Consider the following 11706-nt stretch of genomic DNA (forward strand, 5'->3'; position numbering starts at 1 on the left):
ATCTTGCCTTGAATTTGTGACAGCACTCATCAGATGAGTCAAGCTTTTTAAGTGAGCTCTTGGTATTTCCATCTCCGATGAGTGACCATAATGATGGCAGAACTTAAGTTTCATATGCAAAAGGTTAACAGGAAGCCCCATTGAAAGAAAATAGAAAATCAGATAATATAGTTGAGGTTTCCATCTGAGACCATGGAGAGAATTATTGCCAGCTAGCGTTGAAAGTCCTGGGCTAAGTCGATCAATGCTCCAAATTGCTTTTCTAGCATTAAAGTTGTTTCTCAAATACTTCTTTCCCTTTAATAGTTCCTTAGTTTATTTGTGAGAAATAACCACTGTAGAGTCAGAAAAACAAAATACAGTATCATTATTTAGACCCACACAATATTTCTCAAGCAGTGTACAAGGGATATTTTCTTCAGCTTAGAGAAATAAATAAAAAAGGAAGATGATGAAAGCAGTGAGGGGAGGGTTGACGTTCAGACCTTGTTTGCTTCTTAAAGTGATACCATTTTTGGATCATTGAGACCCAAGCAGGACAATAAATAGGACTGTATTTCATCCTGGAAGGTTTGTTTGTTTGTTTAACAAATTTATATGGCTGCCCATCTCATATGCATGACTCTGCGTGGCTAACAGTTAAAAATAAAATTAAAAGCAACCAAAATTAAAAACAGCAGAAATAACATAGAAGCCGAGAACACTCACATGATTGATTGACTGATTATGTGCCATCAAGTGTTTTTAACTCCTAGCGACCACATAGATTTTCTCCATGACAATTTCTCCCTAACCCGTTCTTTCAAGTCTCCCAAGGGTGCACTCATCGCCACTGTAACTGAGTCCAGCCACCTTGCTGCTGGTTGTCCTCTTCTTCTCTTTCCTTCCACCTTTCCCAGCATTAGAGCCTTTTCCAAAGACCACATTTCCATAATGTGCCTGAAGTAGGATGATTTGAATACCCTAATCAAGGAAATACCAAGGAGAAAACCACACCCCACCAACACTGGCAGGGCAAGCTACTGTATATAAACAGGGAGCAAACCCCACATTCACTAGCACTGAAGCTGTTACCTAGTTGGGTAATGAAATGTCTGCAACCAAACAACCAAGCTCAGAGAGCACCAAAAACTCCAAAGACATTCCTTTTCTACTCTTAAAATTTTAGATTTTAATAGTTTGGTTTTGAAATTCTAACAGCTCATTTTATAGCGGGATGATACTTTTCACCTTATTTTATTTTTCATGTGCCTATTTATCAACATATTTTTTACTGTCTATTATCACTTGTTATGTGTCAAAGCTATAAATAGATTTGTCTTGTTATTGGACAGAAAAATAATGTAACAGATAAGTCAATAATAAACAAAAGGCTTCTTTTTGAACTCCAAATACAAGAGACATTGTACTTTTGAGACTGTCATCTGCACTGAAAATACTTCTCTTCAGTTATCTATTTCCTATTCATTTTCATACACCAAGGCAAAAAGCCTAGCAGAGGCTCAAAGGGAAGTGGAAATTCATATGTAAAAATATTTTTTGTCTGCTAAAGGCAAGTTCTATACATTTGTTTCCCTCAACTGGATGCCACATAGGAGCTGAAAAGCAAATGACAAACTTACAACAATTTGTTGAAGCTGTCAAATTTGTGTGCAGTATTCATAATGAAGTAGCACATAGCATGAGAGTTATGTTGGCATACTACTAAAACAGAATGTTATAAACTCATTTGCACATCTTAGTCTTTCTGGTAACATATGATTTTAAATTATATTGGTGGAATGAAGAAAGTTTTGATAATCAGGAACAGCTTATTGTACAGAAGGATCATCAGTTCTGTCCTGATATTCAAATAGATTCTTGTATTCAGAATGCTTTACATCTAAGTATATGTCTTTTAAAGTAGTTTCCAGCTGATTTTAGTTTGTAGTAGGCCTGTGCAAGGTGGCTTGGACAGGTCTCAGTAAGGTGCCTTGTTCCATAAGGGAAATACAGTTCTCATCTGGTTGAAAAGACATAATTTGCCTGCACAAGGCACTTTTCAGTAGCCCCCAAAGGCTTCTATATATGCATTGCACATGTGAAGAAATATCTTCCAGTGCTTTCATAGCTACCTAAAACTGCTCCTCTAGTAGCCTTTGGTGCTTCCAGTAGTCTACACAAAATAACTGCTGGAGGAGGCTTCAGAAAATAAGCAAAGCAATTTTGCTACACTTCCGTCTTAGAAGAAACAGAAGTTTCATGAAGCAGCTTCAAAGGTTGCTTTGCTCAGTCCTTCATCAAAAAGGAACACTCTTTTCACTCACTGCCTGAGTTATTAGTAAAAATGTAGTCCTCACAAGCCTGAAATATCAGGTGCTCCAAGACATCATAAAGTAAGCAAATGCTCTCTACTGTCTTGGACTAGCACAGCTAGGAACTAAAATTTTATTGTAATTAAAGAACAGCAGCCATTTTAGACAATTTGACAGTCTCTGAATTGGCTGAGACTAATACAGAATTTATACTCCTTTCTGCTTTAAATCCAGCATGCTGTTTCCTTGCACTTCCCCCCATGTAACAAAATCTTAACCTTCCTTTTCTCATGCTTACTTGTTGATGGCCATTACACGTTTACATTTGCTGCATCCCCAATCTGAGAATCCCTTCTCATTGATGGAACCCTGACAGTAACTAAGGGTAGAACTACATGTTAGAAATTAGTGTAACCATGGTGTTTGCTTTTTTTCTAGAGAAAAACATTTTGGAATCCAAGATAGGACAATTTGAAGAGGAGAATTAAGGGGAAGTGGATTTAATCTTCAGTTGTCTCCTGTTTTTCTACTTATTTTCCCTCAACAGTTCCAGACAAGAGATGGAACATATAAATGAAAAGCTGTTAGGAGCAAAACAGGGAAATGTGGGAAACTTTAAAATCCTCTCCTGGATTACCTTGCTCCTGCAAATTATTTTTCCCAAGAAGAAACAGTTGGTGGAGTTTTGTCACATGAATTTATTTGTAGCTTGTGGTTCTGCTTTATGAAAGAAGAGTTTTTCTGTAGAGTTTGACCACACATATTTCTAAATGAAGGCATGTTTTATAAGGAGATCCTTGGGGAGAAAGAATTAAAAGGAAAATTAATATTTTATCTTTTGTAACTGGTCATTTCCATTTTGAAAGCTGAAAATGAAAGATCATCTATTGGGTGCTGAATATTCAACACTCTGTTGGCTTTCATTATTTATAAAGCTTCATAAATGTGTACCAGAGTTTATTAGCAGAAATTTTCCATGAAAGGTTGCAAGCCTGAATCATTTTGTTGCCTTATTTATATAAGCATAATGATAGATATAAGCATGCATGTTTCTGCTCCAGTAACTACCAGGAATATATTCATTTTCTTAACATTCCTATCTCCTACAATGTATTGAATTACTGCTCCCCTTGCTCTGATAAGCCTTCATTCATTCCAGGCAGATTGTGTGTGAAGTCTTCATAAAGAATTAAGTATTATAATGATAAGTCCTAGGAAAACAATCATGAAAGAAAGCCATTGACAATCTGGGAAAGATTCAGAATACATATATTCTGAAAAAGATCTTGAAGACAAGCTTGAGCAGCCTATAGATCAGTGTTTCTCAACCTTGGCACTTTCAGATGTGTGGATTCCAACTCCTAGAATTCCCTAGCCAGCCAGGCTGGCCAGGGAATTCTGGGAGTTGGGGTCCATTTGAAAGCTGCCAAGGTTGAGAAACACTGCTATAGATTATTCACCAAAAGAAAATAAGATTAAAGATTACTTAGGAGTAAACTGCATTGAAGCCAGTAGAGGTTTCTTCTTAGGAATCATTTCATAAAGACCTGAGTCTTTAGGAGAGCATTTGGAACCTAGATTCTTGCAGCAGCAATCATTTTTTAAATCTTTAAGTGTAATTTTAATTATGTTTTAGTATTTAGGCTATTTTCATTCTATTATATTAGCCACATGGCGTCTTGGAAACTGAGAGAGTATAAATTTTAATAAATAAATAATCAAGCAACATGCAGAGGTTGATCCTATGCTGCATATGAGAAGAACAATTTTCAGATTATTCAGATATAACAAGGGGTTATTCATTTTAAGGAATATACTCATAGAAATAATGAGACTTACAAGAAAAAAGACATGTAAAATTTAAAAATACTGAAAATGTTGGCACCAGAGGAAGTTACATTGAAGCCTAGAGAAATCCTGTCCTAGAGGTATTAAAAGAACATTTTGGAAGGCATCTTTTGGGGAACTTTTAGTAAAGAGGACAGGTTGGTAGACTAGAGCCTCTGCCACTTTTGTTTTCTGATTTAGATTATCATTTAGTTCAGAATTATTTTGAACTATTAGGATAGATATTTCTTTTCCAAGATAAGAGAGGTATTTTTGCCTGCTAACATGCCCTTATCTTTCTTTCCAAAATGGTTTATGAGCACAGATGTGCAAATAGTGTTGGCAAAAGGTTTTATTAGAACTCCTGCTGTGTGTGTGTGTGGGTGTGTTAGTTTTCTAAAGTTGTAGGTAGAGCATGCATGATTTATATGAATCTTCAGCTTGGATACAGAGGTGAGTATTTAGTGTATATTTTTACTGAGAGAGAGAGAGAGAGAGAGAACAGACTATCCAAATAAAATGAATATATTCTGTTCAGTTACTGATTTTTCATTTCTCTTAAATCAGGCATGTATACAATGGCTTCCTTATCAGCAGAGTTTAAAACTTTTAAGCCATGTCCTAAGTTGGTTAATCATCAAGCGCTTCGATGCAGAAAGATTATTATGTGCACAAAGATGGAAAGATTCAGAAATACCTACAGTGGAGGAATGGCTGGTGAAAATGGCAGAATTTGCAGAAATGGCAAAATTGACTTGCTTAATTAGGGAAAAGAGAACAAGTACATTTATTAGTAACTGGAAACCCTTTATGGACTTTTTGCTGAAAATGGAAAAAAAAACTGGTAATTTTTGGATTTGATGATTAGAAAGGGTAAAATATGGAAAGAAAGGAATTATGATGTAACTTTAAAAAGGGAGGACAGATGATAAATTTATTTGTAACTGCTGTGAAGAAGATCGAAGTCATTTTTTTATACCTCTTTTCTTTTTCTTTCTTTTCTTTATCTATTCACTACTTCTCTTTACTTCTTTTTCTTTTTCTTAAATTTCTATTGGTTTTACTATTGTATAAAATTCTTCAATAAAAGTTAATAAAAAAAAGAACTTTGTATAGATATTGTTGTAACAATCCAGGTAACTGTTATCTGGATTAATAGCTGGAACGCATTGCCTTGGACACAACATAGATTTAAACATACTGAAACTGAAAAGACACGCATTATAAATATAACATTTCAAAATAAACTATTGGCAAACTTAAATTTAAGCCTCCTGCTAACAGTTTCCCAATTAAACAAGGGCTGTATTTGTGGTAATACATCAATTTTACATACAAAGGTCTAAAGTCCAGTTCCTGGCATCTTCAGCTAAAAGAACACATAGCAAGTGATGAAGGAATCTTTTTCTTGAGACAATGGAGAACTGCTGCTAGTCAGAGTAAATAGTAAGTTTGACCTTACTCTTTTAGATAATCTGCCAATTTCTTACAACTTTCATCACCCCTCCAATTGGCCATGCTAATTGAGATAATGAGAGTTGTAACTCAACCCGTTTGGAGAGTTAACAAATTTGGGAAGATTGAGCTAATGGTCTGTGAAGGCAGTTATGTTCATAAACCTTAGATCAGGTTCATGTATGCACATTAATTATTTGATCACAAAAACTCCCAGAGGTATTTATGAGGTTCATGAAGGCTAAAATAACTATTCCACAGAATCTTGTATTTTGATTTATGTTTTGATAATCATTCATAAAGTGTGAAATTTTGGTGTCTATAAAGTTGATCCTAGCTATTCACTTCAGTGAGCCACTGCTTCCCCATAGCTGAATAGACTATGAAGTCTTCCAATTCATTCTGGAATGTTGGTTCATCTCTGAGTATAGCCAGTATTGCAAATATTATAATTTGCACAGGTAAAACAGTCAGCACGTACATCTTGTATATTTTGTAATTTCATACTGTACATTTCTTCCCCTTTTCAGTTCATATATTCATAGCTGATATAATCAGACACTGAACAATCTATATCTACATTACTAAATAATGTAAAAATTATTTATGTAGTTTTTCAAAGATGATCATGATGAATTTTGATGGAGCTACATAACGCATACATACATCACACTATTCCTTTTTGGGTAAGTAATATGCTGAGTACCAATAGAAGTGAATAAGTGTAGCTCAGGGTTGAACTGTGGAGTCGTTGGGGTTCTCTGAGCTTGGTTGTTTTCTTGCAAATGTTTCGTTACTGGGCTAGGTAACATCTTCAGTGCTAGAACGGGATGGGGTTTGCTCTCTGTTTATATACTGTGGCATGCCCTGCCAGTGTTGGTGGGGGTGGGGGTTTTGTTTTGTTCTATTTTTTCCCTCTGGTAGTTCCTTGATTAGGGTATTGTTTACTGCTTGATTGTATGTCTGGTAGTAATCTTGGTGTTAATCTCTACTTATCTGGGTGATGATTGCTGGTGAGGAGATGTTCTGGTCTTTTGTTTTCCTTTCTATCGCCTCTTTTGAATAGTGTGCAGATGTTGTTTATCTCTATGTGCCTGTTGATGGGTGCCTTGTCTGAATACCAAGCTTCCAAGAATTCCCTCGCATTTTTGGGTTTAGCTGGGTCTAAGATGCTGACAGTTTCCCAGTTGAAACTATGGTCACAGTCATTAAGCTATGAAAAGGGTAAGACTGCCATACATCAGAAATGTCTCAGAGACTACCAACAGACTATTACAATCACATGGCATCTCCATAGCACACAAACCAACTAAATCCCTTGCTTCTATTGAAACCAACTAAAGCCCTCCAAAACATCTTAAGCAAACCAAAAGACTCAGTAGCCCAAGAAGAAAAAACAGGAGTCATCTACAACAGGGTTCCTCAACCTCAGCAACTTTGAGATGGATTGATTTCAACTCCCAGAATTCCCCAGCTGGCTGAGGAATTCTGGGAGTTGAAGTCCACCCATCTTAAAGTTGCTGAGATTGAGGAACCCTGATCTACAACATACAGTGCAAGGACTGTAACATCCACTATGTAGGACAGACAGGCAGAAGGCTTTCAGAGTGCATCCATGAACACCAACTAGCAGTCAGAAGACATGATGAAAACTCCTTAATCTCACAACACATGGACTGACTTAACCATAGTTTCAACTGGGAAACTGTTAGCATCTTAGACCAAGCTAAATCCAAAAATGCAAGGGAATTCTTGGAAGCTTGGTATTCAGACAAGGCACCCATCAACAGGCACATAGAGATAAACAACATCTACACACTATTCAAAAGAGACAATAGAAAGGAAAACAAAAGACCAGAACATCTCCTCACCATCAATCATCACCCAGATAAGTAGAGATTAACACCAAGATTACTACCAGACATACAATCAAGCAGTAAACAATACCCTAATCAAGGAACTACCAGAGGGAAAAAATAGAACAAAACAAACCCCCCCCCCCAACACTGGCAGGGCATGCCACAGTATATAAACAGAGAGCAAACCCCATTCCATTCTAGCACTGAAGATGTTACCTAGCCCAGTAACGAAACATTTGCAAGAAAACAACCAAGCTCAGAGAACCCCAAGGACTCCACAATATGCTGCGTGCAGAAAAGGAATAAGAAACCAAAGAAGTTAAAGACATAAGAAAAAGAAAAGGAACATAGTTAAAACTAGTTCACACTAGCATCACTCATTATACCTCTACATACTTTTTTATCCTTTCAAACTATCCCTGCTTCCACCACATGTTCACACTGCTTCATACACTGCCTTTTGTTCTTTAAACTTCTCAGTTCTCTCTTTTAAGGATCTCATCAATTCCATACAACCACATCTTGCGTGGTCTTTCCCTTCCTCTTGACCTATCCATTCTTCCTTCATATATTGTTTTTGCAGTTTGATTCCTATTCATTCACTTCATATGACAAAACCAATTCAACATCCTTTTTTTTCATATTGGTCACTCACTTTTATATTCAGCCTGCATTCATTCAGCACTCATTCATTCTTGATTCTTTTTGTTTTACCGCAAGCACTTCTTATATAGCTCATTCCCACTGCATTAGCTTATTTTTGTTTCCCCTGCTCTAACCAACTCTCACTTTTGTGCTTTTACTTCCATACAATAAAATGAGCAGAACACACTCTTTCACATAGCCATTTTTACTTCTTTTTCTACATATTATCTCTTCATGACAGATTACATCATATCGATTCTTTTTTAGCAATATTTACTTATTTTAGAATTTCTCCATCCATGTTTCCATTTTTAATTAAGTAATCTACCAACCAAGGCACAAACATTCATCTGTTTGCTCTTGATTTTTTGTCATGTATGTATAACTTGCCATTTTCCCAGTCAAGTGCAACTACTTTGGCCTTTTATATATTGATTTTCAGATCCATACTTCTCAATGCATTCTATTATCTGTTAACATTCACTGTAAATTATTCAGGTTCACAGTCAACAACATAGCATCACCTGCATGCAAAACTGCATGTATGCTCACATCTCTAACCATTATACCTCTAATGTCACCGTAAGGATTCCTTATACATTCATCCATAAATGCATTAAATAACCAAGGGTTAACCAATAACCACATCCTTGTCTTACTTCCTGCTAATGTTGAACAATTCATTAACCATTCCATTTATTCTCAGACATGCTTTATTTTCATTGTATATTGCTCTTATTGTACTTGGCAACCACTTTCCATTCCATATACATTCAAAACTTCCCATCATTCAGGCCTATTCATACACTTTAATTGTCAACACATGTGCAATTAACTTTCTTACTTTCATACATTTCTCAATGATCTGCTGAAGAGAAAAAATCTGGTCTGCATAACTCCTATCATACATAAAATGAATTATTACTTTCCAAATTGTGCTCTTTGTCATTTCTTATACCCTTTTGATCAGAATATTGCCAAATACCTTCTCAGGAAATTTAACAACATAACAACCCTGTAGCTTGTGCATTCATTCCTACCATGTTTCCTTTTATGTAGAGGAACAAGATCAATATTATTCCAATTGTCCGGCATAGATACAATCTTTATACCAATTTAAAAAGTCTTCCAGTCTTATCCATGTTTTAACATTTATCCAATTACAGAATCTATACCAATAGCCTTGCAGTTTCTCTAGATTCTCACAGTATGACTTCCTTTTAATAAGTTTTTACCTGGGAATTTGGATACATTTATACCATTAAGCTCAATTCCATTCTTAAACATATCACCATCATTTCCATACAAATCTCTAAAATGTTCCTTCCAGCACTTCCTCATTTCAGTTTCATCCCAAATAATTTCATCACTTTTATTTTTAATTTCATTCACCTGTTATCACCCTTATATCCCTCAGTAATTCTCCCAGTCTTTCATTGTGGATAATCAAATCTAAGATGCTTTTAGATTTATGTTCTTTCTTTTCCATGTGTATGAATGAAAAGACATATGCTTGAAATGTGTTCAAAACAAGCAGATTTTTTAAGCAAAAAGTCATCATCCTTATTCAGTATTGGGTCTTCAAATGGGTCACTTTTTCTCTACTGTTTCATCCTGTTCCCATTCATCCATTTATAACCCTCTCGGAAGAACCTTTTCCTCCCCGCTGATTACATTCATTTAAAATGTTACACAGATTTTCCCAGAACTCATATCTAGTTCTTCCACTATCCCATTCCCTGGAGTGTAATATGGAACCATCACCTATGTATGGATTCCTAGTTTCATTTACACTCATAACCATCAGCTGATAGCAATGTATATTTTCTGACATAAGTTTTAGCCATTTCATTCATAATTAATCCCACACCTTCACTCCACTCCACTCCACTCCATGTGATCAGACCACCTTTATTCAGCTTTTATATTCTTCCCCCTTTCTCTTAGTTTAATAGACTCACAATGTGTCTGTATTTTTTTTCATTTCATTTTTAAATTCATGCTCTTTGCCATTTACTCCTCTTATATTCTATGCTGTAATTTTTCATATGTGATGGTCATCTCTGCTGCCCATCATTGTCCTTGATTAATGAAAACATTCATGTAATGGTTTCTAGAAAGATAGAGACAGTGTAGACTAGGTTACCAGCCTTAGCTACTATATATCTGTGGTCTATGCAACATTCCTTGCTAATAGTAAGAGAAGTACTGATCAATATGTCACAAGCACAACCAAAATCCAGTTTTACACCAAATATGCTCATGTTTTCCAGGCAAGATATGATCTTTATCCAAAAACTACCTTGCAAGTCAATTCAATAATTGCCTGAATCCCCACAATTAAGAGGTATGTGCAATGTATCAATTCACATTCAGAATGCTTCAATGGAGGTTAAAGGAAAAACGTATCTGAATCAGCCATCAATTTGGTTCTTCTCTGTGTAGTCAGACCGATTCATTCCAGCTGCATCACCGTGACTGCCAAGTTCATGCATGGACTGATGGGACTCTTGACTAATACTTGGAATTAGGGAAAGGGGCATTCTTATAGGTATGCAGGATTTCAATGCTTATCAGTCCCTGTTAGCCAGAAACTGGATTTTACTCAATCATACAATACAATACAATACAACCTCAAAATTTCTCATTCTTTTGGTCTAGAAGTGATCACTCATCCCTTGAATTTTTAAAAGCAGTTTGGAAGAAATTTACAGTATGTGCTAAATCTACTGAGAAAAATAACTAAGCTTTCAGCAATAAATGCCACTTAAAGAGGGCAATGCTGCGGGTATATGATTGCCCTTATCTCATCTCCTTGAGCTTTTCATCAGCCTCTGGTCAGCTGCCTTAGGAAAAAAGAGATTGGAAAGGAGGCAGCTTTGGATTCTCAGGATATGCTGGGAGGAAGCAGAAGAGAACAGTTGAACTCCAAGTGATAAGCTTATATTTTCTTTTCTATTCCACAGGTCATTACGTTCTTGAGTTTTCAGGGTCAGCTACTCAGAACATGTTCAGGGAAGGCTGTCTGGAAGGGCTCCAGGTAGAGGTGCACCTCTTCCGGATTTTCGTAGACTGCTGTGTATACCCCCGCCTTTCCAGCGAGGGAGCGAGAGTGCGGCTGTTGGTGGTGCTGAAGGGACAGCTCCCTGTGGCGCTCCTCAAGTAAATCCACATCAGAGCGCGGCAGGGGAGGACAGCTCCCCTGCTAAAACAAAGCAGGGACCTGTGGGGGCTGCGGAGGGAGCGCCCCCACTGAGCCCTGTGCACTGGAGAGCTGGTGGCAGCGGCGATGCCTCTAACGGGAGCTCCCTGAGTCCTTCCGCTCTTCACATTGCCGCTGCTGGCAAAAAAGCAGCAGCTGACCTGGGGCGCCACGACAAACAGGGAGGACGGTGCTGAAGGGACAGCAGCCTTTGCTTGGCTTCAGGCATCTAGGTAAGCGTGTGTTAATGTATGCGTGTGTCTCTGTGTGTGTGTGTGTGTGTGTTAGGGTGGGTGAGTCCGTAAAGGCTGCTAGCAAGGGGATTCCAAGGTTATTTAATAATCCTCGCAGCCAGGTAACCAGACAAATCTGAGTTCAGAAGTGGAGAGGGAAGTCGCTTGTCACCAGGATCAAAGTGCTGGCA

Source organism: Python bivittatus, unplaced genomic scaffold (genome assembly GCF_059951505.1).
Source record: "Python bivittatus isolate LINGU-HERP-01145 unplaced genomic scaffold, Pbiv_v1 ctg000480_np1212, whole genome shotgun sequence".
NCBI lineage: Eukaryota > Metazoa > Chordata > Lepidosauria > Squamata > Pythonidae > Python > Python bivittatus.